The sequence below is a fragment of the Dama dama genome, chromosome 14, assembly GCF_033118175.1.
Source record: "Dama dama isolate Ldn47 chromosome 14, ASM3311817v1, whole genome shotgun sequence".
Taxonomy (NCBI): Eukaryota; Metazoa; Chordata; class Mammalia; order Artiodactyla; family Cervidae; genus Dama; species Dama dama.
This window is the reverse complement of record NC_083694.1, coordinates 34,238,267-34,266,158: the sequence shown is the minus strand read 5'-3', so window position 1 is coordinate 34,266,158 and position 27,892 is coordinate 34,238,267. Positions and strand designations below refer to the sequence as shown.

The 27,892-nt window shown below is 38.5% G+C and overlaps 1 protein-coding gene and 1 pseudogene across 2 annotated transcripts in view; one reads left to right on the top strand and one right to left on the bottom strand.

Moving 5' to 3' along the window:
• The window catches only part of NME7 (NME/NM23 family member 7), a 226,486-nt gene that overhangs the window by 109,739 nt on the left and 88,855 nt on the right, over nucleotides 1-27,892 (top strand). The window lies entirely within an intron of this gene.
• On the bottom strand, nucleotides 1,957-2,754 carry LOC133069515 (prefoldin subunit 6-like; annotated as a pseudogene).

Here is a 27,892-nt window from a genome sequence, read left to right as displayed (position 1 = left end):
TAACTCTTTGCGATCCCATGGACTGCAGCACGTCAGGCCTCCCTGTCCATCACCAACTCCCGGAGCTTGCTCAAACTCATATCCATCGAGTCGGTAATGACATCCAGCCATCTCATCCCCTGTTGTCCCCTTCTGCTCCCACTTTCAATCTTGCCCAGCATCATGGTCCTTTCCAATGAGTCAGTTCTTCGAATCAGGTGGCCAACGTGTTAGAGCTTCAGCTTCAGCTTAGGTCCTTCCAATGAATATTCAGGACTGATCTCCTTTAGGATTGACTGGTTAGATCTCCTTGCAGTCCAGAGGATTCTCAAGAGTCTTCTCCAACACCACAGTTCAAAAGCATCAGTTCTTCGGTGCTCAGCTTTCTTTATGGTCCAGCTCTCACATCCATACATGACTACTGGGAAAAACCATAGCTTTGACAGACCTTTGCTGGCAAAGTAATGTCTTTGTTTTTTAATATGGTGTCTAGATTTGTCATAGCTTTTCTTCCAAGGAGCAAGTGTCTTTTAATTTCATGGCTGCAGTCACCATCTGCAGTGATTTTGGAGCCCAAGAAAATAAAGTCTGTCCCTGTTTCCATTGTTTCCCCATCTATTGGCCATGAAGCTATAGGACCGGATGCCGTGATCTTAGTTATTTGAATGTTGAGTTTTAAGCCAACTTCTTTACTCTTCTCTTTCACTTTCATCAAGAGGCTCTTTAGTTCCTCTTTGCTTTCTGCGATAAGGGTTGTGTCATCTGCATATCTGAGGTTATTGATATTTTCTCCCAGCAGTCTTGACTCCAGCTTGTTTGGCATTTCACATGATGTACTCTGCATATAAGTTAAATAAGCAGGGAGACAATATACAGCCTTGATGTACTCCTTTCCCAATTTGGAACCAGTCTGTTGTTCCATGTCTGGTTCTAACTGTTGCTTCTTGGTCTGCATACAGATTTCTCAGGAGGCAGGTAAGGTGGTCTGGTATTCCCATCTCTTTAAGAATATTCCAGTCTGTTGTGACCCACACAGTCAAACGCTTTGGCGTAGTCAATAAAGCAGAAGTAGATGTTTTCCTGGAACTCTCTTGCTTTTTCTATATTCCATCAGATGTTGGCAGTTTGATCTCTGGTTTCTCTGCCTTTTCTAAATCCAGCTTGAATATTTGGAAGATCTTGGTTCACATACTCTTGAAGCCTGGCTTGGAGAATTTTGAGCATTACTTTGCTAGCATGTAAGATCAGTGCAATTGTGCGGTAGTTTGAACATTATTTGGCATTGCCTTTCTTTGGGATTGGATTGAAGACTGACCTTTTCCAGTCCTGTGGCCACTGCTGAGTTTTCCAAATTTGCTGGCATATTGAGTGCAGCACTTTCACAGCATCACCTTTTAGGATTTGAAATAGCTCAACTGGAATTCCATCACCTCCGCTAGCTTTGTTCATAGTGATGCTTCCTAAGGCCCACTTGACTTCACATTCCAGGATGTCTGGCTCTAGGTGAGTAATCACACCATTGTGATTATCTGAGTCATTAAGATCTTTTTTGTATAGTTTGAACATTCTTTGGCATTTATTGCGTTATATAAAGTTGTACCACAGGGATTTTAAATTTTGGTACTAATCTAACATATAAAATATTAATAGTGGTTGTCTTTGGAATGTAGGATTATAATAATAGTCAATTCTACTTTCCTATATTTTATAATTTTTCTCTAAGACTTTTGTAATAAGAAAAATACATTTTATTTTATCATAAAACCTGAAAGTGAATGAACTTGTATTAATAAATGAGGAGTTGGGGCTGATTTAGGACTGATTTCTCCTCTGGAGTCTCAGGGTCCTAAATCATGTTGTAAGTGTAGGTATAGGATTTCAAGCGGGACCATGTACTTTTTAAAAACTTGATTGATGGATGTTTTAAATTTTTTTTTAATTGGTCAGAAAACACCAGGTATTTTTACATTTTATTAGCTACAGTATAGACCCTAGAGCTGCCTCATTCCTTCCCCTCCCTAACCCACCCCCCAGGACAGTGTCAGGCCTTCCCAGGAGCCCTGCCTTTGCTGCCTGGGCAGTCTGAAACTCCTGCTGCAGCTGAGCAAAGGTCTGCCTCTGTTGTTCTGACTGCCACTCTAGATCCCGGAACTGGGATTCATATCACTTCATCTCAGCTGTGATGTAGTCCAGCCTTTTACCCACTGTGGCCCGAGCTTCCCTCAGCCCCTGTTTGACCAGTGCGGACCCCAGAAGTTTAAACACCACGTTGGACCCATCCAGCAGAGCCAGTTCCTCCTTCATGATACTATTTTCTGTTAGTCGTACCTCTAGCTTCTGCCTCCCTGACATGGATTTACTCGAGTCCTTCTGCAGCTGTTGATATTTCTCCACTTCTCAGTGTACCTTCTTCTGGATTAGCTCAGCCATGGCGGGTATTAAAGCATTCTCTCTTCAGTATTGGTAAACCCTATTTTTTTAATTTTAAGGAAATATAGATGATTTACAATGTCTTGTTAGTTTCAGGTATACATCAAAGTGATTCAGTTGTTTACACATATAAGTACCTATTCCTTTTTAGATTCTTTTCCCTTATAGGTTATTACAAAATATTGAATTTAGTTCCCTATTCAAGACCATATGCTTTTGATGAACATTGATGGTTATTTCAAGTCAGAAGAAATACCATTAGTCACTATAGTCAAGCTTTATGAACAATAAAATAGCTTTTTCAGTTTGATCTCAGAAGTTGGTTCATTTTATCCTTCTTCCTTTCTTTTCCTCCCTTTCCTCCCACCTTTCCAGTAAATACAGTCCTTATGTTTGAGGAATTTAATGGTCTAGTTCTAGGAGGTAGACTTGATAATTAAATAACCATCTTACTTTAAACCATTAGGTATGCCAATCTATTTACTGTTGTTATTCAGTTGCTAAGTCCTGTCTGTCTGTTTGCGACCCCCTGGACTGGACTGTAGTACAACAGGCTTCCCGGTCCTTCACTATCTCCTGGAGTTTGCTCAAACTCATGTCCCATTGAGTCGGTGATGCTATCTCACCATCTTTCTCTGCTGACCTCTTCTCCTCCTGCCCTCAATCTTTCCCAACATCAGGGTCTTTTCCAATGAGTTGGCTCTTCACATCAGGTGGCGAAGTATTGGCACTTCAGCATCAGTCCTTCCAATGTACATTCAGGGTTGATTTCCTGTAAGATTGACTTGTTTGGTCTCCTTGCAGTCCAATGGGCTCTCAAAAGTCTTCTCCAGCAGCATGATTTGAAAGCCCTCCAGCAGCATGATTTGAAAGCATCAATTCTTTGGTGCTTAGCCTTCTTTCTGGTCCAGCTCTCACATCTGTACATGAAAAACCATAGCTTTGACTACATGAACCTTTGTCTATAAAGTGAACGTCTTTGCTTTCTAATATACTGTCTAGGTTTATCATAGCTTTCCTTCCAAGGAACAAGCATGTTATAATTTCATGGCTGAAGTCACCGTCTGCAGTGATTTTTTTTTTTTTTTCCAGTGGGTTTTGTCATACATTGATATGAATCAGCCATGGATTTACATGTACAGTGATTTTGAAGCCCAAGAAAATAAAATCTGTTACTGCTTCTACTGTTTACCCTTCTGTTTGCCATGAAGTGATGGACCGGGTGCTATGATCTTAGTTTTTTGAGTATTGAGTTTCAAGCCAGGTTTTCACTCTCCTCTTTATCTCTCATCAAGAGGCTCTTTAGTTCTTCTTCACTTTCTGCCATTAGAGTGGTATCATATGTGTATATGAGGTTGTTGATATCTCTCCCACCAATCTTGATTCTAGCTTATGATTCATTCACCCAACATTTCTCATGATGTACTCTGCATATAAGTTAAGTGAGCAGGGTGACAGTATACAGCCTTGATGTACTCCTTTCCCAATTTGGAACCAGCCTATTCCATGTCTGTTTCTAACTGTTGCTTCTTGATCTGCATATAGGTTTCTCAGGAGGCAGGTAAGTTGGTCTGGTATTCCCACCTCTTTAAGAATTTTCCGCAGTTTGTTGTGATCCACATAGTCAAAGGCATAGTCAGTGAGGCAGAAGTAGATGTTTTTTCTGAAATTCCCTTGCTTTCTCTATGATCCAGCAAATGGTAGCAATTTGATCTCTGGTTCCTCTGCCTTTTCTAAATCCAGTCTGTGCACTTGGAAATTCTCGCTTCCCATACTATTGAAACTTAGCTTGAAGGATTTTGAGCATAACCTTACTAGCATGGGGAATGAGTGTAACTGCCTGGTAGTTTGAACAGTCTTGGGCACTGCCCTTCTTTGGGATTGGAATGAAAACTGACCTCTTCCAGTTCTGTGGCCACTGCTGAGTTTTCCAAATTTGATGACATATTGGAATACTGGAGTGGGTAGCTATTCCTTTCTGTAGGGGATTTTCCTGATCTAGGGATCATACCCAGGTCACCTGCATGGCAGGCAGTTTCTTTACTGTCTGAGCCACCAGAGAAGCCCTAATCTGTTCAAGTATTATGTTAAAATAATTTACATATTTCTTCACTGCTTAGTAATTCCCATATATGAAGTGAGAACCTTGGTTATAATACATGTCAGTCTGATTAGTACTTGGAAGAATGCCAGGTACATAATGGCCATGGAATTAATATTTGATGAATTAATGAGTAGACTGGCTATATTAAGAACTGGTACTAATTCATTATTTAAATGTATTTTATCTACAAAGTGGGTCCTTTTTTCTTTATTCTTTTCTAAGATATAGAACTACTTTTCAAGTTGATTCAAAAGAAGATTCAGCATAACAGTGACCATTAGATCAGTTTATGACTGTACAGCTGACCTTTGAACAATGCGTGAAGGGGCACCAACCTTCCGAGCTGTCAAAAATCTGTGTTTAACATATAGTCAGCCCTGCATATCCGTGATTCCTCTATATCCATGTTCTGAATGCAGGGATTCAACCAACTGCAAGTTGTCTAGTACTGTCAGTTCAGTCACTCAGTCATGTCCAACTCTTTGTGACCCCATGGACTGTAGCATGCTAGGCTTCTCTGTCCATCACCAACTCCCGGAGCCTACTCAAACTCATGTCCATCATGTCAGTGATGCCATCCAACCATCTCATCCTCTGTCATCCCCTTCTCCTCCCACCTTCAGTCCTTCCCAGCATCAGGGTCTTTTCAAATGAGTCAGTTCTTTGCATCTGGTAGCAAAGTATTGGAGTTTCAGCTTTAGTATCAGTCCTTCCAATGAATATTCAGGATTGATTTCCTTTAGGATTGGCTGGTTGGTCTCCTTGCAGTCCAGGGAACTCTCAAGAGTCTTCTCCAACACCACAGTTCAAAAGCATCAATTCTTTGGTGCTCAGCTTTCTTTATAGTCCAACTCTCACATCCATATATGACTACTGGAAAAATCATAGCTTTAACTAGATAGACATTTACTGTTGAGAAAATCTGTATATTAGTGGACGTGAGCAGTGGAAATCCTTGTTTTCCAAGGGTCAACTCTTAGGTGTTGTATATATTTCATCACTGATATTTGCTGTTGGCAGAGATTCTGCCTCTCTATGGTCTCATAGCTTGAAGAAAACATATATGAATGGAATTTCTTCCAGTCTGTCCAGAAGTGGTCTCCAGAGAGAGGGTGGTGCACAAGACAATTCATTGTGTGGGGAAGTATTAGACTTTCCACTTATATTTATTTGCCATATAAAAGTAACAAATTGGGATGGGGTGGGAGATGGGAGGGGGGTTCACAAGGGAGGGGACAAAAAGTAAACAAAAGAAATTAAAGTTTGATAAATGCAGTATGTGGATGAATAAGAGTACATTTAAATAATCTATTAAAATATATATATATTTTGGTGTATGTACATATTCTGCTGATAAGGGTGCTTGGAAAATGTCAGTCGGTACTACATAGAATGGTAAAATTATCACAACAGATTTCTTTGCAATTCAAGAAGTATTCACTCACCACACAATCACCTGGAGAAATACATTCACTTAGGCAGGAAATCTGTTCCAGATGTGCCTCTGGAAGAGGTTTTCATTGCACCTGTTGAAGAATTTCACTGTTGAGTAGCTTGGCAGTTTTCCTGCTGAGCCATTAGCAACCTGAAAGAGTCACCAAAGAAGCAGTGAATTGTCTGGAAAAATCAAGCAGAATATATTTGTCCTTGAACTGGTAAGTATGACAAGCAAAAATAACCTCACATAGGTATGCTGTCTTTTATGAAAAATGTCTTTGTTAAATATTTGATGTAAATGATCTTATTTCAGGGAATCTGAACTATCCTTATCTGCTTTCTTCCTTTGAAACCTTTAACCCCATCACCAGATTCTGTTGAGTCATTTTCATATACAGAAAATAAAAGTAGCTCTTCACATTTTAATGAAGTTTTGCATTCATTTGATTTTTCAGAGGGATATTCTACCTGTTATCTAGTGGTTGATTTCATGATCAAAGTAGAAGTGTCATATTTTGAAAGGCAGCTCTTTTATCATGAATGTTTGGCAAGTTGTTGAAACTTGGGAGAGAAATGCTTGAAAGTTGTTGATTCTATGATCTGTTGACTTTCTGGTCACATTCCTTTATTGACTGAAGACTTGGAAATCCTGATTATATTCTTCTTCATCCCAATTCTTACCATAACATCCATGTGAAGGATTCACCCAACACCTAGCCTCAGAGCTCAACTATCAATTTTCTCAGTTTTCCTCCATAGACATATACTCAATGCTTTTTTAAAATACTGGAATACAGTTGTTTTATACATTATGTACATCATTAATCATTATGTGAAATCACTGACATTTGCATATATTATGAAATTATCACCATGCTGAATGTAATAACCATCTGTCCCCATCTAAAATAATTGTATTATTTTTGATCTGTTCCTTATGATTGTATATCTATTCCTTCTATATCATCATGATTTATTTATTATGTAAGTGAAGTTTTGTCCCTCTTAATCCTCTTCACTTTTTTCACCCAACTTCCACCCCTTCTGGCAATCACCAGTTTGCTCTGTGTGTCTTTGTTGTTGTTATTGAGTTGCTAAGTTGTGTCTGACTCTTTGCAACCCCATGGACTGTAGCATGCCAGACTTTCAAGTCCTTCACTATCCCCCAGAGTTTGCTCAAACTCATGTCCATTAAGTCAGTGATGCCATCCAACCATCTCATCCTCTGTCATCCCCTTCTCTTCCTACCTTTAACATTTCCCAGCATCAAGGTCTTATCTAATGAGTTGGCTTTTCTCATCAGGTGGTCAAAGTATTGGAGCTTCAGCATCAGTCCTTCCAATGAATATTCAAGGCTGATTTCCTTCAGGATTCACTGGTTGGATCTCCTTGCAGTCCAAGAGACTCTCAAGAGTCTTTTCCAACACCACAGTTCAAAAGCATCAATTCTTTGGTGCTCGGCCTTCTTTATGGGCCACCTCTCACATCCATACATGACTACTGGAAAATCATTGTTTTGATTAGGTGGATCTTTGTCAGTAAACTAACATCTACTTTTTACTACACTGTCTAGGTTTTTCATAGTTTTTCTTCCAAGGAGCAACCATCTTTTAATTTCATTGCTGCAGTCACCATCTGCAGTGATTTTGGAGCCCCCCGAAATAAAGTCTGTCACTGGTTCCATTCTTTACCCATCTGTTTGCCATGAAGTGATGGAACCACATGCTGTGATGTTAGTTTTTTGAATGTTGAGTTTTAAGCCAACTTTTTCACTCTCCTCTTTCACTTTCATCAAGAGGCTCTTTAGTTCTTCTTCACTTTCTGCCATAAGGGTGGTGTCATCTGTGTATCTGCACTTACTGATATTTCTCCCGGCAATCTTGATTCCAGCTTGTGCTTTATCCAGCCTGGAATTTCACATGATGTATTCTGCATATAAGTCAAATAAGCACAGTGACAGTATACAGTCTTGACATACTCCTTTCCCGATTTGGAACCAGTCTGTTGTTCCATGTCCAGTTCTAACTGTTGCTTCTTGACCTCCATACAGATTTCTCAAGAAGCAGGTCATGTGGTCTGGTATTCCCATTTCTTGAAGAATTCTCCACAGTTTATTGTGATCCACACAGTCAAAGGCTTTGGTATAGTCAATAAAGCAGAAGTAGATGTTTTTCTGGAACTTTCTTGTTTTTTCAGTGAACCAACGGATGTTGGCAATTTGATCTCTGGTTCATCTGCCTTTTCTACAACCAGCTTGAACATCTGTAATTTCACAGTTCATGTACTGTTTAAGCCTGGTGTGGAGAATTTTGAGCAATACTTTATTTTTTTTTTCATTTATTTTTATTAGTTGGAGGCTAATTACTTTACAACATTGTAATGATTTTTGCCATACATTGACATGAATCAGCCATGGATTTACATGTGTTCCCCATCCTGATCCCCCCTCCCACCTCCCTCCCCATCCCATCCCTCTGGGTCTTCCCAGTGCACCAGCCCTGAGTACTTGTCTCATGCATCCAACCTGGGCTGGTGATCTGTTTCACCCTTGATAGTATACTTGTTTCTTTAGTAGCATGAGAGATGAGTGCAATTGTGTGGTAGTTGGAGCATTCTTTGGCATTGCCTTTCTTTGGGATTGGAGTGAAAACTGACCTTTTCCAGTCCTGTGACCACTGCTGAGTTTTCCAGATTTGCTGGCATATTAAGTGTAGCACTTTCATAGCATCATCTTTTATGATTTGAAATAGCTCACCTGGAATTTCATCACTTCCACTAGCTTTGTTAGTAGTTGTTGGGCTTAGGTTTCCTCTTTTTCTTAACACAACGAAGTCTCTAATCAGATCTGGCAAATTCATTCACATTGAGATGCAAGTTACTACTCTCAAAGAATACATTATCACTTCCAGGGTTTTCTCTTTTTTTTTCTCCTTTTAAAAGGTCTGGTGCACTGGGATGGCCCAGAGGGATGGGATGGGGAGGGAGATGGGAAGGGGGTTCAGGATGGGGAACACATGTAAACCCATGGCTGATTCATGTCAATGTATGGCAAAAACCACTACAATATTATAAAGTAGTTAGCCTCCAATTAAAATAAATAAATTTAAAAATAAATAAATAAATAAAACAGTACATTCAGTTCAGTTCAGTAGCTCAGTTGTGTTTGACTCTTTTCAACCCCATGGACTGCAGCATGTCAGGCTTCCCTGTACATCAGCATTCCTGGAGCTCGCTCAAACTCATGTCCATCGAGTCAGGGATGCCATCCAACCATCCCATTCTCTGTCAGAATGCATTATTTTTGTCTTAAAAAAATTTCCTGTTTTAGAGTCAGGCCCCAGGAAGGTGACTGAGGATGGAGAAGCTGACTGATGGGAATTCTTAGATACTTTTCTTTCATTCATTCGTCCATGAATAATTGAATGCGTACTGGGTGCCATGCCCTATTCTAGGTACTGAGAATACATCAGTGAACAAAACAACTCTTTGTGTGTGTGTGTGTGTGTGTGTGTGTGTGTGTGTCTGTGATACAGAGAGAGCTCATGTAGTCTCCTCACAAAGCACTGTGGTTACTTTTGAGTTGAAGACAGACAGTAGCCACATAAAAAATAAAGTGCACAGTATTTCACATGGATAAAAATGAAGCAAGAAAAGGGAGCTGGAGTCAAGGATATATACACAGGATTCTGTTTTAAACTGGAGTCATAAGAAAAGGATGAAAGCAGGAAGGGAAAAGAGCCAGCCATGCCTATTGGTATGTGAAGAATGTCATAGGCAGAGGGAACAGCCAAGGTGTAAGCTCTAGGAGAGGAGGTTGCTTGGGGTAATCCTAGAACTTGGGGGAATGAGTAGGTGGGAGATAAAGTCAGTGAGAAAAGAACCAAGGTAGATCGTGTAGACTGTTGTAGTGATTTAAAGACAGTAAACTTTGCCTAGGCAAAGAAGAGATCCTGTTTATCACAGTAGGTTTGATATCATGATTTGAACTGACTTCTCTTTTATATTTTGTCCTACCTCCATTCAAAGACAATGGGCTGCTTTTCTGGGTGCCTGATGTCCTCTGCTAGTGGTCATAAGTTGTTTTGTGGTGTTTGCTCAGCAATGTTCTTTCGATGAATTTGTAGGGGAGAAAGTGGTCTCCCCATCCTATTCCTCCACCATCTTAGCTCCTCCTTGAACCGACTTCTAATAGGAGATCAAAGCTCCTTCCATCTGCCTTCACTATTATTCCTTCAGAAGTCTGGATCTTGGGTAAGAAGCTACACCTGTTCTTTTTTATTGTCTTGGACATTTTTCATTTATTTTATACTAAGAGCACATCTAAATTTGAGCTAGCCACATATCATGTACTTAATGGACATATGTGAATAATGGCTACCATATTGAATAGTGCAAATCTAGATCATTCCATCAGACCTTACTTATGAATAAAGAACCTTCTCCCATAGTCTAACTGAGATTGGAGTGCTATATGGGGTCAAAATACAAACAGTAAGGTATTATAATGCATTGTTTTAATTCCCTTGTGCTTGTTTCGCTCAGGTACTTTTAAGAGTTCTAACTGCATGTTTCTTTAGACCATGCAGTGGGCGTTAGGCAAGGGCCACTTTAGAAAAGGATTTGTAACTTATGCTAAAGAGTTGGGATTTAAGTCCAGAGGCCTAGAGATGAGAAAGGGGGAGGAGTTAGCGAGTTTTCAGCACAGCAATTATGTGATCATTTTTGCATTTTTAGAGAAGTTATTATTATGGTAGTGTGGAGGACCCATTATAGAGCAGCTTGATTAAAAGCAGAGAGAAGGTCCTTGTTGACCTGAAGCAAATAGACTACCAGCTGTCTCTCTAGCAAAGATAGTTTTATTCAGGATCAGCAGAAAATTACAGTTTTGAGTTTGCAACCAAGGTAAGCCGTGTGCAGATCCCCACATGGCAGAGGAAAGAGAATACCTTTATAGAGTGGAAATGGAAGGTGGGAGGGCGATAGTAAGCAAAGAGTCCATGGCTTTTCATTAATCCTTTCATTAATCCTGAATCCTTGCCAGGAATGAAGAGTCTTTCTGCCTTTTGGGCTCTGTCATCTTCAAAGGACACAAGAGCTCCCTCTTCTGTTTCCCAACTATATTTAAGTGAGGATTCCATTTTTTATTTACTTATTTTACATCCTATGAAAATGTAGATGAGAAGTAGTGAAGGGCTAACCTAAGGTAGTGGTAGTCAGAGCAGAGAGGGCAGATTTAAAGATGCTAAAGAGGGCTGTAGAATCCACAGTGCTTGGTATCAGTTGAGCGTGATACGTGAAGAAATATCAAGGATGATGCCTAGCTTTAAAAAATTATTTTATCTAGGCAACTTAGATTATATGTAGTACTATTAATTAAACTAGTAAATAAAGGAAGAGAAACCAATTTGAGAGGAAATGTTGAATTTCATTTTGGTACATACAGACTTTGGAGTGGAGAGAGGAGAGTTTGAAAAGTATCCAACTTGGTGTATTGGGAAGCCTGATGAAAATGGTAAAAGTAATTACAATGGAATAGTGAGAATGAAAGCCAGACTATAAATGTGTTGAGGAAAGAATGAAAGATTTTGAGAAAACATAGTATATTCAATTTATTCTTGTAACAAATACTAATTAATATTTAAAATGCATTGGAGTGTACATTGGGAATACACTCACCAATAATATAGTATCTGATCTCAAGCAGTTTTCTGTGGGGATGAGTTAAGTGACAAATAAAGCAGACATTTAAGGATTAATCTCAAAAATATATAAGCAACTCCTGCAGCTCAATTCCAGAAAAATAAATGACCCAATCAAAAAATGGGCCAAAGAACTAAACAGACATTTCTCCAAAGAAGACATACAGATGGCTAACAAACACATGAAAAGATGCTCAACCTCACTCATTATTAGAGAAATGCAAATCAAAACCACAATGAGGTACCATTACACGCCAGTCAGGATGGCTGCTATCCAAAAGTCTACAAGCAATAAATGCTGGAGAGGGTGTGGAGAAAAGGGAACCCTCTTACACTGTTGGTGGGAATGCAAACTAGTACAGCCGCTATGGAAAACAGTGTGGAGATTTCTTAAAATACTGGAAATAGAACTGCCATATGACCCAGCAATCCCACTTCTGGGCATACACACTGAGGAAACCAGATCTGAAAGAGACACGTGCACCCCAATGTTCATCGCAGCACTGTTTGTAATAGCCAGGACATGGAAGCAACCTAGATGCCCATCAGCAGATGAATGGATAAGGAAGCTGTGGTACATATATACCATGGAATATTACTCAGCCCTTAAAAAGAATTCATTTGAATCAGTTCTAATGAGATGGATGAAACTGGAGCCCCTTATACAGAGTGAAGTAAGCCAGAAAGATAAAGAACATTACAGCATACTAACACATATATATGGAATTTAGAAAGATGGTAACGATAACCCTATATGAAAAACAGAAAAAGAGACACAGAAATACAGAACAGACTTTTGAACTCTGTGGGAGAAGGTGAGGGTGGGATATTTCAAAAGAACAGCATGTATACTATCTATGGTGAAACAGATCACCAGCCCAGGTGGGATGCATGAGACAAGTGCTCGGGCCCGGTGCACTGGGAAGACCCAGAGGAATCGGGTGGAGAGGGAGGTGGGAGGGGGGGATCGGGATGGGGAATACGTGTAAATCTATGGCTGATTCATATCAATGTATGACAAAACCCACTGAAATGTTGTGAAGTAATTAGCCTCCAACTAATAAAAATAAATAAATAAATAAATAAAAATAAAAAGTATAAATGAGGACTTCCCTGGTGGTCCAGTGGTTAAGAATTCATCTGCCAACGCAGGGGACATGGGTTCGATCCTTGTCCAGGAAGATCCAACATGCTGTGGGACGACTAAGCCCAGGCACCACAACTGCTGAAGCTCACACGCCCTAGAGCCCGTGCTCCGCAACAAGAGAAAGCCACCTCAAGGAAGCCCGTGCACTGCAATTAGAGAAAGCCTGGGTGTAGCAGCAAAGATTCAGCTCAGTCAGAATTTAAATAAGTAAATAAAAGCTTAAAAGAGTAGTAAGTATGAATAGCTAAGATAGTCACCAGAGGGCACTATGAAAGCGCAACAGAAATGTCATTGACCTCTAAAGGGTTAGAACAGGGAGAGTGAGGAGCCCTGTACATAACACTGAGTCATTTTAGCGTGGTTTTTCTTCTGCTACAAGATTTCTTTAGGGTCCATGTTGTGTCATGTAGAGTACATGTGGAAGACTTTCCCCTCTTCTGGATGCATCAAAGACTGAAGAAGGAAAATCATTTCAACCCCAAGTTTGTGGTGGTGCTCTCATGTTTCTTTTTGCTTATTAGGTAGAAATATGTGAAGGCTGCGGAGGGGCCACAGTTAATAAAGGGCTGCAGTCGAGGAAGGGGTCTCCTTTGAGCCCTGAAGATGGGCTGTGGAAGCTGCCTCTGTCTACAGATGTGTTGTCCAGTACAGTAGTCATCAACTAGCCACGGGTGGCTATTTACATTTAATGATAATTGAATAAAATTGAAAATTTTACTCAGTCACACTAGCACATTTCAAGTTATTAATAACCACATGTGGTTGGGGCCTCCACATTGGATAGCCTAGACTATAGAACGTTTCTTTTGTCACAGAAAGTTCTCTTAGATTACACTGGTGTAGATGACTTGCTTTCTTTCTGTAAGTATAAGGAATCTAAAAAATGTATGCTGTTACCTACCTACTCTACCTTTTTAGCCCTCTAGGTTTTTATGCTAGATCCTATAGTTTTATAAACTATGTAATTATTTTTAGATGTTCATTGTTTATATATTGTTTTTAGCTTACTTTGCTTGCTATTTTTATTATTTCATAATTTCTGTATTTGCAGCTTTTAACCTCTTGTGTCTTTTATATCATTTTCATTCTCATCTCCTATAGGTGACCCTTTAGCAACCTGAGGGTCTTATAAGTTACTTTTGATTGAGCCTCCGTTTCTGTCTTTCCTGATTCACCTAAGTAAATGAAGAGACACATAAAATGAAATTCCTTTTTGGGAACAGCAGTATTGCATGCACTGATACTAGCAAGTTCCCTCAGTTATTAGAAATATGTTTTCTTTATACCATATATCAGTCTAGTTCCTTTATTAGAAGATCTGAAATTGCCAGTTTTGCTATACTTAAAATCGTTAATTGAGCCATTTAAACAAGTATGACTTTCTAAAGGGGATAGGTAGTGATAGATAACTATCCATTGTTTATTAAGCATTTATATTTGCCAAGCCCTGTGCTAAAATCCATTTAATCATCTAATTCTCCCAGCAATCCCATGAGAATATTATGATTTATTCCAACATACAGATGAGGAAACTGAGGTCCTGAGAGAATGTCAGTGTCTGGCCTAATGTCACACATTAGGTGAAAGACTTGAAATTAAGTGAAAGACTTGAACTCCTAGATTTGAACTCTAATTCCAAAGCCTACAACATTAAGTAGGAGGTTCCTCTTAGGGAAAGACCCATAGACATAACATCAATGGTTCAGTGATGGGAAGGAACTTTATGGTATTGAATCTTCTCATCTATGTTTTTTTGTTTGTTTTTTTCACTATTTATTTGACTGTGCCTGGTCTTAGTTATGGCATGTGGGATTTAGTTCCCTAACCCAAGTTCTCTGCGTTGGGAGCACACAGTCTTAGCCACTGGACCACCAGGGAAGTCCCTCATATGTTTTTATGAACATAGTTGCATTAGAAGATCCATGGCCAGGTTTTTGAAATTTTGATAAACCACGTTGGCCTCCTCTCTGCTGATAATTCTTTAGTAGTGCTCAGTTGCTCAGTCGTGTCTGACACTTTGCGACCCTATGGACTGAAGCCTGCCAGGCTCCTCTGTCCATGGGATTTCCCAGGCATAGGAGAGTACTGGTGGGTGCCATTCCCTTCTCCAGGGGATTTCCAGGGAATCCAGGGGCCCCAGGGATTAAACCCAGGTCTCCTGCATCTCCTGCATTGGCAGGTGGGTTCTTTTTTTTTTTTTTTTTTACATTTATTTTTATTAGCTGGAGGCTAATTACTTCACAACATTGCAGTGGGTTTTGTTATACATTGACATGAATCAGCCATGGAGTTACATGTATTCTCCATCCCGATCCCCCCTCCCACCTCCCTCTCCACCCGATTCCTCTGGGTCTTCCCAGTGCACCAGGCCCGAGCACTTGTCTCATGCATCCCACCTGGGCTGGTGATCTGTTTCACTATAGATAATATTCATGCTGTTCTCTCGAAACATCGGCAGGTGGGTTCTTTACCCGTATCAAATCACACTGAATTTTGAGTCTTTGTTATTTTTAGTTATTTTATGCAGATCTTTAAACAAGAGACATTATCTGTGGCAAATGGCTGAGTGTTCTTGTGATACGATCAGTGTGATACAAGAGAGGTCTCTGTGTGCTGTGTCGGTTAGTCGTGTCCAACTCTTTGTGACCCCATGGCTGTAGCCCGCCAGGCTCCTCTGTCCCTGGGATTCTCCAGGCAAGAATACCGGATCTTCCCACTCTAGGCCAAGCATATGACCCCTGGATCGGGATGCTCTTATGCTCAGGCATTTATTCTGGTTGTCCTTTCTGCCTGGAATGCTGTTCCCCCAGGGAGCCACATGTCTTACTCCCTCACCTTCTTCAAGTCTCCACTCAAATATAACCTTCTCAATGAAACTTACTCTACTATTCTACTTAACTGGAATATGCCTCTCTCAGTTAAATTTCTCATTCCCCATTCTACTTCCAAGAATTCATTAGCAATGTGATTATTATTATTATTATGGGCAATAAGCACTAAGATTCTTTATGTACTTTGGTCAATATTGTCATTTCTTTGGGCTAATGCCTCAGGCTACCTTTGGAACTAACTTCCTCTTTGCTTTCCAGTTGTGCTCCTACTTTCTAAAGCTCAAAATAAGGCCCTAAGCCAGTATTCCTCAACCTTGGGAAAAAATAAGTTATCTCTTTGTTCCAGTTTGACATTAATCCTGTCTTCTTTATGTGTATGTGCTCAGTTGTGTCCAGCTCTTTTGGACCCCACGGTCTATAGCCTTACCAGGCTCCTCTGTCCTTGGGATATTTCAGTCAAAAATACTGAATGGATTGCTGTTTCCTCCTCCAGAGGCTCCTCCCAACCCAGGGATCAAACCCATGTCCCCTGCATTGGCAGGCGAGTTCTTTACCACTGAATCACCTGGGAAGCCCTATCTTCTTTATGCAACAAAATAAATACTACCTCTATGTTAACATAGTCCTGGAGAAAGTTAGGAAGACTTCATTCTCTTCAAATAAAATAGTCCTAGAAAGAAAGCCATTTCTAATGCCCTGGGGTCTTCTATCCTAGTCAAAGGCTCTTTGATGTACTTAAGATAATTTAGCTTGGACCTCTTTTCATTCTTTGAAGTAGCAAAAAGAAAAAAAAAAAATCACAAAAAAGCTTTGGGTTTTTCCAAATGAATAAGGACACCAAGGGACTTGGAGGAGTCACCGCAGGGTTTATAGTCTTGTTTTCAAATTAGACTGTCCCCTCCCCCACCAGGCTGAGGCTCAGGATACTTTGAAAAAGGAACTGCCAATCTTTTTTAAAGGAATAATGATGGAGAACAGTATTGATAAGACTTTTTTCTGGGCATCTGCCTAGTTTAATTCTAATCTCATGTATAAGCTCTTCCTTAAACCAACTTGCTTCCAGCATATTTCCTAAGTTTCATCTTGGAGAGTCCATTTTCATCCAAATCTGTGCTTGTTTTGTCTCACAGCTTTCAAAACCTAATGAGGGCTAACATTCTCTTATATCATAATTTGCTTTTGAAGTTCTCAGATGATAAGTAGGACTGCTTGTACAGATCTTTGAGAGATATGCTAATAGAAAGTAGCATACTACTGGGATGTCTGTGTGTTTATACCACTAATCAATGTGTATTACAAAGAGAATGAGTGTATAGCATTGAGTAATCCGGACAGTCTGTCAGCTGGACCTTAGTTAACAGAATTTCCACTGTGTGCATATATATCTTTTCTTTCAAGAAGATTTTGCCATTTTTATGAGACAGTTCTGTTGGCAAACTGCTGAAATCATTTAGGCTCACACCTCTGTCTGAACAAGATGGGTCTCTATTGGTAAGGTCTAAACAATCATCTAGATCTCTTTGGACAGTCAACCAGGGAAATTTCTTTAGTACTCATTCTCTTTATGGTTAATTCTTTTCCAGAAGTTTTTTTTTTTTTTTTTTTTTAATATATTCAAATGTTTCTCTAGCATTCTGCATTGAAGGTCCTCCAAATACGGTAATTGAGCCATCTCATGCAGTCTTCTAATACATTATACTGTGATAAGCTGTTGCATTTAAAAAAAAGAAAAGGAAAACGAGATATACTCTCTGATCTTAAAAGACTGATTATCTGGACAGCAGATGGTAAATAGGCCAGGGTAGGAATAGGTCTGTGAACTGGATTGAGTCTAAATGTCTCACGTAAAGTTGGCCTGGAGGCAAAGGGGAAGCCTCAGTGAGGCCGGGAGAACTAAGCCAAAGCAGTAGAGGAGGATGAGGGGGCCAGCTTAGCTGGCTGAGAACTCCTCAGTGTGTGATTCTCTAGGGGTATCACACTGTCCTCTGATCATGGAACTTCTTCCCCCCACCTCCCTCTTTTTCCCATTTTATTTGTGATTATAACCTAACTGGAAAAGTCTGTTATTGTATAGTAGCATTATAATTCTTGCTTTAGTACATTATATTTAGAGTAGACTCTTATTTGACACAAAAAATATATTTTGTGATGTTGAAAATGATATTTTAGAATGGTTATACGAAATATGTAAAGAACTCATGGAATTCAATAGCAAAAAAAAAAGTTTGATTAAAAAAACAGAAGATTAAGACATTTTTCCAAAAAGACATGAAGATGGCCAACAGGTACATGAAAAAGTGCTCAATATCACTAATTATCAGGGAAAAACAAATTAAAGCAATGAGATGTCACCTCATACATGTCAGAATGGCTATTATCAAAAGATAAGAAATAACAAGTGTTGGCAAGGACGTAGAGAAAAGAGTACTCTTGTGCACCTTGGTAGGAGTATAAATTTGTGCAACCACCTTGAAAAACAGTATGGATGGTCCTCAAGAAGTTAAAAATAGAACTACCATGTGGTCCAGCAATTGCACTTCAAGGTGTATTTCCAAAGGAAACAGAGACACTAACTTGTAAACATATCCACATCCCCATGTTCACTGCATCATCATTTACAATGGCCAAGACATGGAAGTATCACTACAAACAAAGCTAGTGGAGGTGATGGAATTCCGGTTGAGCTGTTTCAAATCCTAAAAGATGATGCTCTGAAAGTACTGTACTCAATATGCCAGCAAATTTGGAAAACTCAGCAGTGGCCACAGGACTGGAAAAGGTTCATTTTCATTCCAATCCCAAAGAACTGCAATGCCAAAGAATATTTAAACTACTGCACAATTGCACTCATCTCACATGCTAGCCAAGTAAAGTTCAAAATTCTCCAAGCCAGGCTTCAACAGTATATGTGAACCGTGAACTTCCAGATATTCAAGCTGGATTCAGAAAAGGTAGAGGAACTGGAGATCAAATTGCCAACACCTGCTGGATTATTGAAAAAGCAAGAGAGTTCCAGAAAAACATCTATTTCTGCTTTATTGACTATACCAAAGCCTTTGACTGTGTAGATCACAATGAATTGTGGAAAGTTCTTAAAGAGATGGGAATACCAGACCACCTGACCTGCGTCCTGAGAAATCTGTATGGAGGTCAAGTAGCAACAGTTAGAACTGGACATGGAGCAACAGACTGGTTCCAAATTGGGAAAGAAGTATGTCAAGGCTGTATATTGTCACCTTGTTTACTTAACTTATATGCAGAGTACATCATGCAAAATGCTGAGCTGGATGATGCACAAGCTGGAATCAAGATTGCCGGGAGAAATGAGAAATATCAATAACTTTAGATATGCAGATGACACCACCTTTATGGCAGAAAGCGAAGAAGAACTAAAGAGCCTCTTGATGAAAGTGAAAGAAAAGAGTGAAAAAGTTGGCTTAAAGCTCAACATTCAGAAAACAAAGATATGGCTGGTCCCATCACTTCATGGCAAATAGACGGGGAAACAATGGTAACAGTAACAGACTTTATTTTGGGGAGCTCCAAAATCACTGCAGATGGTGACTGCAGCCATGAAATTAAAAGATGCTTCCTCCTTGGAAGAAAAGCTATGACCAACCTAGACAGCATATTAAAAAGCAGAGACATTACTTTACCAACAAAGGTCTGTCTAGTCAAAGCTGTGGTCTTTCCAGTAGTTATGTATGGATGTGAGAGTTGGATTATAAAGAAAGCTGAGCGCCAAAGAATTGATACTTTTGAACTGTGGTGTTGGATATTCTAGGAATTCAGAGAAGTTCAGTTTGATTCATGCTTAGAGTGTGAAGAGGAGGGTTGTCTACAGTGTGACTGAAGAGATCGTTTATTAGGCAGGTTATAGAGGCCACATTAACTAGTTTGTACCTATTCAAATACAATGGGAAGTTCTATGGATAATCTTAAATAAGGGGTCAATATGATCAAATTTGTATTTTAAAAATACCATTCTGACTACCATGTGAAAAATTTTTTGGAGGAGGATAAAATAATTCACATTAGAAATTTTGAGACCCTGGACTCATAACCAGCATTAGATGGTACCAGTGGGAGATTTTGAATATACTATTGGAAAGGAGAACTTGTAGAACTTGATGATTTGTATATGGGCTTGAAGAGTTAAGTAGTTTACTATAAACAAATTTGTGATAGCAGGGTCTCTATTTATTTTTGAATTTTTATTTTATATTGGAATATAGTTCATTAACAATGTTGTGTTAGTTTCAGTTATACAGAAACGTGTTAAAACACCAAAGCCTATTTACCATATTCATTATATAAATGTTCTTCCTGAGCTATCAGTTTAAGTTTTAAGTACACATAAATAACTTCTACTCTCAAAAGTTAGAGATAGGAATAGCAAGAAAGCATTCAGTCTTGAGTTTAAACAGTGTTATTTGGGCATCTGTCAGCTTTTTGTGTATTTGAATACCTCGGTAAAGTTATTGACTACTTAAAGAAAGTAGTCTGATCATAATGGACACTTATTCAGCTCCTTCAATGTTAATTTTATTTTTGATCTTTTTTTTTGTAATCAGGTTTTGTAAAAACAAAAATGCTATGTATTATCCTGCTGTAATCAGCATATGTTGTTTTCTTGTTAGTTCTGCATTGGGGATTCAGAAGTGGGTGGAATTAGTTGATTGGGATCCAAAAACAAATAGACTGTGAAAAAAAATTCTTTAAAATCTTGAAGAGTTGAAATACAACTACTAATACTTTTTTTTCCCTTAAACCTGTAACTCTATGAATATCTATTTACTAATTTATTATCTCCTATAAATGTGATCCAAGCCATTAAAGGTTACATTTATAAATGCTTTGGGATTGATCCCAGTTTTGGCCTTTAAGCCTTCCTGTTAGTTATCGTAATGTACTGCTAGGAAACGTGAGGCTTCCTGAGATGTCACATTTAATCTTACATGAAATGCAAATGAGGTGCTGATTAAGTCATCAATGACATAATCTTTCTAATTTCAAAGCTGTGGAAATGATTAGAATAGAAATATGTCTTCCTTTTCTTAACCAGGATAGCACTGTTACTTTAGTTTAACTGTGCGCGTAGTCTTTCAGGGAAAAGTTTACTGATAACAGCCGTTTATCCTTTGTTCTCCTTTCCTGCTGTTAACCTCACTTCATCAGGCTTCTGAAGGCTCCTTTCAAGTTGTAGAGGTAATATAGACAGTGAACTTGGCTCAAAGCATTTCTTTTTATCTCTCTGATTTGTGATTCAAACAGCCAACCCACCAGCCATCAAACAACGTTTACAAACCATCTAGATGTCTAGATTGACAATGAAAAGATGAACAACAGATTTTCCCTGAGCCAAAGGAACTTGTGTCCTTGTAGAAGGCAGTCCCTGCACAACCATTAACTGGAATAAAGTCTTCTAGTGGCCATGAAAGACATATGTATCAAATAGAAAAAAGTTTGTGTTCAAATAAGATTGAAAAATACTGAAACACTAATTTGAAAAGATATATCCATGCACCTCATGTTCAGAATGGCATTATTTACAATAGTCAAGATATGGAAGCAACCTTAAGTGCTCATCAATTGGTGAATGGATGTGGACCATATACACTATGGAATATGAGCCATTAAAAAGATAAAAAGAAATCTTGCCATTTGGAACAACATGAGTGGGCCTAGAGTGTGTTGTGCTAAGTCATGGGTGGACCTGAAAGGTATTGTGCTAAGTGAAATCAGGCAGAAAAAGACAAATGCTGCATGATTTCACTCATATATGGAATCTGAAAAAGCACACCAAATGGACAAACACAGCAAAACAGAGTCATAGATACAGAGAACAAACAGGTGGTTGCCAGAGGGGAGAACAGGGTTGGGGGAAGACAGAAATAGGTGAGGGAGATTAAGAGGTACAAACTTCCAGTTACAAAATGAATGAATCATGGGTGTAAAATGTACCGTGTGACTATAGTCAGTAATTACATAATATCTTTGTAGGGTGACATGGTAACTAGCCTTACTACGGTGATCATTTTGAAATGCATAGAAGTATTGAATCACTATGCTGTATACCAGGAAATAACATAGTATTGCAGGTGAATTATTCTTTAAAAACAAATTCATAGAAAAAGAGATCACATTTGTGGTTATGAGAGGCAGGAGGAGGTATGAGAGGAGGATTAGGATAAAGGTATTCAAAAGGTGTGAGCTTCCAGTTATAAGATAAATAAGTACTAGGAATGTAATGTACCACATGATAAATATAGCTAACACTGCTGTAAGTTAAGTCAAGGTTAAGAGCATGAATCCTGAATTCTCACAAGGAAAAAAAAATTTTTTTCTATTTTTTTTTAAATTTTGTATCTACATGAGAAGACCGAAGGTCACTAACCTTATTGTGGTAGTAATTTCCAGATATAAGTCAAATCCATTATGCTGACCACCTTAAACTTGTAAAGTGCTACATGTTCATTATATCCCAATAAAACTGGAAGAAAAAATTAATACATTTCTAACAACTGGGGAAAAAAAAAACATCAAAAAGGTTGAGAAATACTGGATTAAATGATGTTGAGCAAATTTGTCTATTACAGGACTCTAGAATATTTTGAATGCTAACGTGAATTGTGAATATCCAAAAAGGGCATCTGGTATGAAGTATTTTCCAACTTTGTTGCCAAAAGCTAGAGATGACAATCAGGATAAGAAGAATTCCAAACCATAATTCTTGCTAAGCTGCCTGCAGGGACTGTGAAGAGAACATAAAGAATTTTGAAACATAGCTTTTACTTTTTAGGGAAGAGAGAAAGATAAACAGGGTGGTATAAATCTAAATTTCAAAATTTGTCTTCTTTCTTCCTATTGACTCATCCCAGCGTACTCCCTTCCCCCTGCCATGGATCTGTGCACTGATTTTGAGTCTTCTGTGCTTTTGGATTTCTCATCAATGTTAGAAAGTAAACATTTGTCCTATTAGTGAAATTCATTCATCTTGATATTCTAACATTCAGAAATACTTGCATTTTTAGGTCTAGCCTCTAAGTATTACATGATAAAGATTATCTACAGTTAAAGGAATTTTGAAAAATAGTTTTGTTTCACTTCTGTTTGTTTTCTGTCTTCTTTTCTGATACTGAGGGATCAGAAAGGTACTTATTTTCTATTTTATTTTAATGTTTACTTAAGTACAGTTGATTTACAATGTAGTGTAAATTTCTGCTGTATAGCAAAGTGATTGAGTTTATACATGTATATACATTCCTTTTCATATTCTTTGCCATTATGGTTTATCCCAGGATAATGAATAGTTCCCTGGAAAAATATTTTTTTCCAATAGTTTTCATCTGCTAACCCCTAGCTCCCAATCCATCCTTCCCCCATTCTCCCCCTCGCCTTGGCAACCACAAGTCTATATTCTATGTGAGTCTGTTTCTGTTTCATAGATAAATTCATTGATGTCATATTTTAGATTCCACATATAAATGATATCATATGGTGATTTGTCTTTCTCTTTCTGACTTACTTCACTTAGTATGGTAATTTCTAGATCCATCCATATTGCTGCAAATGGCATTATTTCATTATGTTTTATGGCTGAGTAGTATTCCATTGTATGCATTGAAGGGTACTTAGTTTTGATCCTCTCCTTCCCGTTTGAATATTGCCTGAGATTGATCATAGAGGAGGAATTCTTATCCTGTTTTCTATAGACCCCTAAGGTTTTGGGGAACAGAATCAGAGGAGTCTGAACTTGGATGTGAAACAAAAAATCATGTACTTACTTTCACTAATCTCTGAATGAAAGAATCCCTGGGAATATAAGCAGTAAACCACTGTAGTAGCTATACCTTGACTTTGCAATCATTAGAAATGACAAATATTTTTTGTCACATTACAGTTGTAGAGGTTGTAAAATATTATTTACAGCCATTGCCATTTTAAAAATATAAATCAGTTATTAAATCAGCTGCTAGATCTTAGTGAAGATGCAAATTATGTTTTTATATTACAGCTTAAAATACTTTGATAATTGTGTTTCAAAATACTTTCCTTTGCAATCCTATGTGTTTTATGCATTTAAAAACATTGCTCTGAGAATGGTTTTTAGATTTCATCAGGCTGCCAAAAGAGGACCCAAGCATAAGACAAAAATGAAGAACTCTTGTTTTAGAAGATATGCAGGGTTAAATAAGGATAAACCATAAGACCTGGAGTTAGAAGACAAAGGGTACCCAAGGCAGCTTCTTCCATTTTATTCCTTTTCCAACCATGAATTCTCTTCTTCCCTATGAGAACTTTTAAACAATTAAGACTTGTAACCCATTCTTACTGTTCATTCTCTTAACGCCCACACCAACTTCTATACAGATATTTAGATGAATTCATTCATTCATTCAGCAGCTATTTGTGGGGTACCCATTATGTACTGAGCAGATTATGGAGATACAGCAATGAACAGAACAAGCAATAAACCTTGTCCTTGTAGAGATGACATACTGATGGAGGGAGACAGATCATGAACAGAATGAAAAGTGAAAGTGAAAGTTGCTCAGTTGTGTCTGACTCTTTGCATTCTTTGGTGGACTGTAGCCCATGTAGCTCCTCTGTCCATGGAATTCTCCAGGCAAGAATACTAGAGTGGGTAGCCATTTCCTTCTCCAGGGGATCTTCTCAACCCAGGGATCAAACCTGGGTCTCCTGCATTGCTTCCAGATTCTTTACTGTCTGAGCCACCAGTCAAGCCATGAACAGAATAAATAAGTAAAATGTTAATATGGCCAATGATGGTAAGTGCTATGGGAGAAAAGTCAAGCAGGGAAGGAAATAGGATTCTCCAGAAAGTGGGGGAATTTGTAGTTTTTAAAGGGAGTGGACAGGGAAGGCTGTACATTGAATATAGACTTGAAGAAGGTATGAGTCATTTAGCAATCTCAGTCAAGGGAATAGCAATTCCCAGAGTTGCAGTGCCTGGTGTGCCGGGAGAGCTCGGGGCACAGTGTGCTGGAGCAGACTGACCATGGGGAGCACAGCAGGAGGTGAGATTAAGTTGATAAGGGACGGGAAGAAAGACTGTGTCAGAGCAGTGCATGCCACTGGAAGGACTTTGGCTTTTCCGCTGAGTGAAATAGAGGCCATTGACAAGTTTGAGGAGAGGACACGATCTGATGTGTTTTGGCAGTATCTCTAGTTTCTATGTGGGGGAATAGACCAAACAGTGTAAGAACAGAAAAAAAGGTCTCGAGATTTTCTCCACTTCCTATTTTATACAGTAATTTTCTACCTAGTTTCCTTACATTCAGAATGACTTCCCTCCACTTCAGTAAGCACACTGCTACCTGAGTAATTTTCTTTTTTAATGTCATTCCTATCATGGTATGCTCCTTCTTGTAACCATTCTTTTGCTTCCAGTGTTTGCTGAGTAGTTTAAAATGCCTCAGTAAGACAGACAAGGCCATATACTATCTTAGCCCTTTCTAGTTATGAAGTAGAACTTATCATATCTCTGTTTTAAAATGTAGGTTTTATTATTATTCATGTATGGTAAAGTCTGCAGATCAGGAGACAGGTTGCTATTGAAAAGGTATTTACAGTTCTGAAGAGGAAGGGGCATGCGATCCCACACAGGGCCATGGGGGGAAGCACCAGGGTTAGTCAAGAAGCAGAAGTGGGGTGGCAGTAGGGAGTGTGGGCAAGTGTATTGTGACTTCTGTGGAAGGGCAGACAGGACAGGTAAGCAGGCTTAGGATTGCTGGTTTTAATAACTTTAGCGAACTTTGGGGTGTAGGGGGCTGTTCTAAGTTGTCTGTACCTGGCCCTAGGGTGATAAGGGCAGGGAAATACTGGCCAGGAGTATAAATGCCTGGTAGAGAGAGGAGGTGAGGGTGTGTATGGGGCAGGGCGGGGAAGCTGTGGATTGGCTGGACTTTCCAGGGTCTGTAAAGCCCAGATGTCAGAACATCAGAATAAAGAGACATGCTAATAACAATCTCCCACTTTCAGTGGCTTTGTTCCAGTCAGTTTTAAAGTACTTGCGATTTCTGACCATTCCATGTTAAATTTCTCTACCCTCTTCCTGGAAAAGAACAATTTATTTGTTAATGATTTTCTTGGTGAAGGTTTCCCTAACCTTTCCAACAGACTCGTAACTCCCTACCATGTATATTCAGTGTTGCTTATCACATTATGTTCTAGATATTAGTTTACATGTAATACTTAAGACCACCTCCCTCCCAGACTATAAGCCCCTGGAGAACTAGAACTGTCATATTCCTCTTTGACTTTCTAGGGTCTGTAACCCAGCACGTAGCTGACATTTAATATACAATTATTGACTGAGATGAAAAATGGCTTAATGAATAAGTGAATGAATGAATGAGTTTTAAATCAGTCTTAACCATAGGAAAAGCATCACTATTGAGAGTTCCTTATTTTGTAAGCATTAGACAAAAGTCCCCAAATCCTCAGTTTTGTTACTTCTGTGACATTGTCATCAAAATAAATGATTTATGGTGTTCCTTCCAACTGTGAAATTTTTATTTTTTTGTTCAACTTTTAGTGAATTAGATCTTTCCCTTTACATGACTTGGAGACATAATTTGCAGTTTTAAAAGTTGCAACTCTGTAAATGTGTTACATGATTTTTGTGTATACAATATTATCCAAGGAGTGTATCAAGGTGGTTAAGATCTTGAGTTCTGTTATCTGAGTGCACATCCCACCTACACCAGTTGCTCCTGGTCCAGCTAGGTAACCTCTCAAAATTTTAATTTCTTCACCTGTGAAATTGAGATAAAAATGACATCTACCTCTTGGGATTATTATTGTAAAGAATAGATGAGATTATTCCTGTTAACTCCCTAGCAAAGTGAACACTTAATTGACATTATTAATAGATAGCATTGTTATTGTCATCAGTGTTATGGAGATTATTATGATTATTGCTACAATCACATTGTGCACCCTTACTGAACGATACTGGTCAAGGTTTAAAGAGCTCATTGGCATATGTTTCAGAAATAAGGAAGAAAATAGATTATTTAGCTTTAAATATTTATATTTAGCCATTTTAAGTGCTATTATCTGTCACACTTTACATAATCACAACAAAGACAATGAAAGGACATCTTTTAAAAAAGTAATAACCCAGATGGGCTGTGTGGTAAATTAATTTTTAGAGAGATTGAAAAAAGAGGGAGAGAAAAAAATCTTTTTGTGAAATTTGTAAAAACTAAGTTATATACATTTGCTTTTTTAACAGTGCTACTGAGATCTAGTTTCATATACAATTCAACTTACATGTTTTAAAATGTACAGCCCAATAGTTTTTAGTATATTTACACCTATGTGCAACCATAACCACACTCTATCTTTGAACATTTAGAATATCACCTCAAAAATAAACCCCATACCTTAGCTGTTCCCTTCCTATGCCTCAGTCCTGAGCAACCACTGATCTTCTCACCTCTATGGATTCGCCTGCTCTGGACATTTCCCATGAAGTGAATCATGTAATATGTATAGTCTATTGTGACTGGCTTCTTTTCCTGTAGCATAATGTTTTCAAGGTTCATCCCTGTTGTACCATGTATTCTGAACTTTCTTTTTATGGCTGAGTAATATACATTTAAAATCTATACCACATTGTTTTATCCACTCATCACTTGATGAACATTTGGGTTTTTTCCTTTCCCTGGTCATTATGAATAATGCTACTGTATACACTGTGTGCAACTTTATGTGAGGGTGTATGTTCTCATTTCTCTTGGGTGTATGCCTGGGATGAGTACTGCTGGGTCATGTAGTAACTCTGTGTTTGAAGATCTGCTTTTTTCAAAGTGACTGCACCATTTGACATTACTGCTAGCAGTATATGAAAGCCTTGGCTTCTCCACATTCTCATCAATACTTGTTATCTGATTTTTTGATGTTAACCATCCCAGTGGTTTTGATTTGTGTTTCTCTGTTAACTAATGATGTCAAGTATTTTTTCATATACTTATTATCCATGTATGTATCTTCCTTGGAGAAATTATCTGTTTAGCTCTTTCACCTGTTTTTAATTGGGTCTTTAGTCTTTTTATTATTGAATTATAAGAGTTCTTTGTATATTCTAGATAAAGTCCCTTATCAGATATATAGTTTGCAAACATTTTTCCCCATTCTGTTGGTTGTCATTTTACTTTATTGATGGTGTCCTTTGAAGCACAAAAGTGATTAATTTTAACAAAGGCCAATTTATTTATTTTTTTCTTTTGTTGCT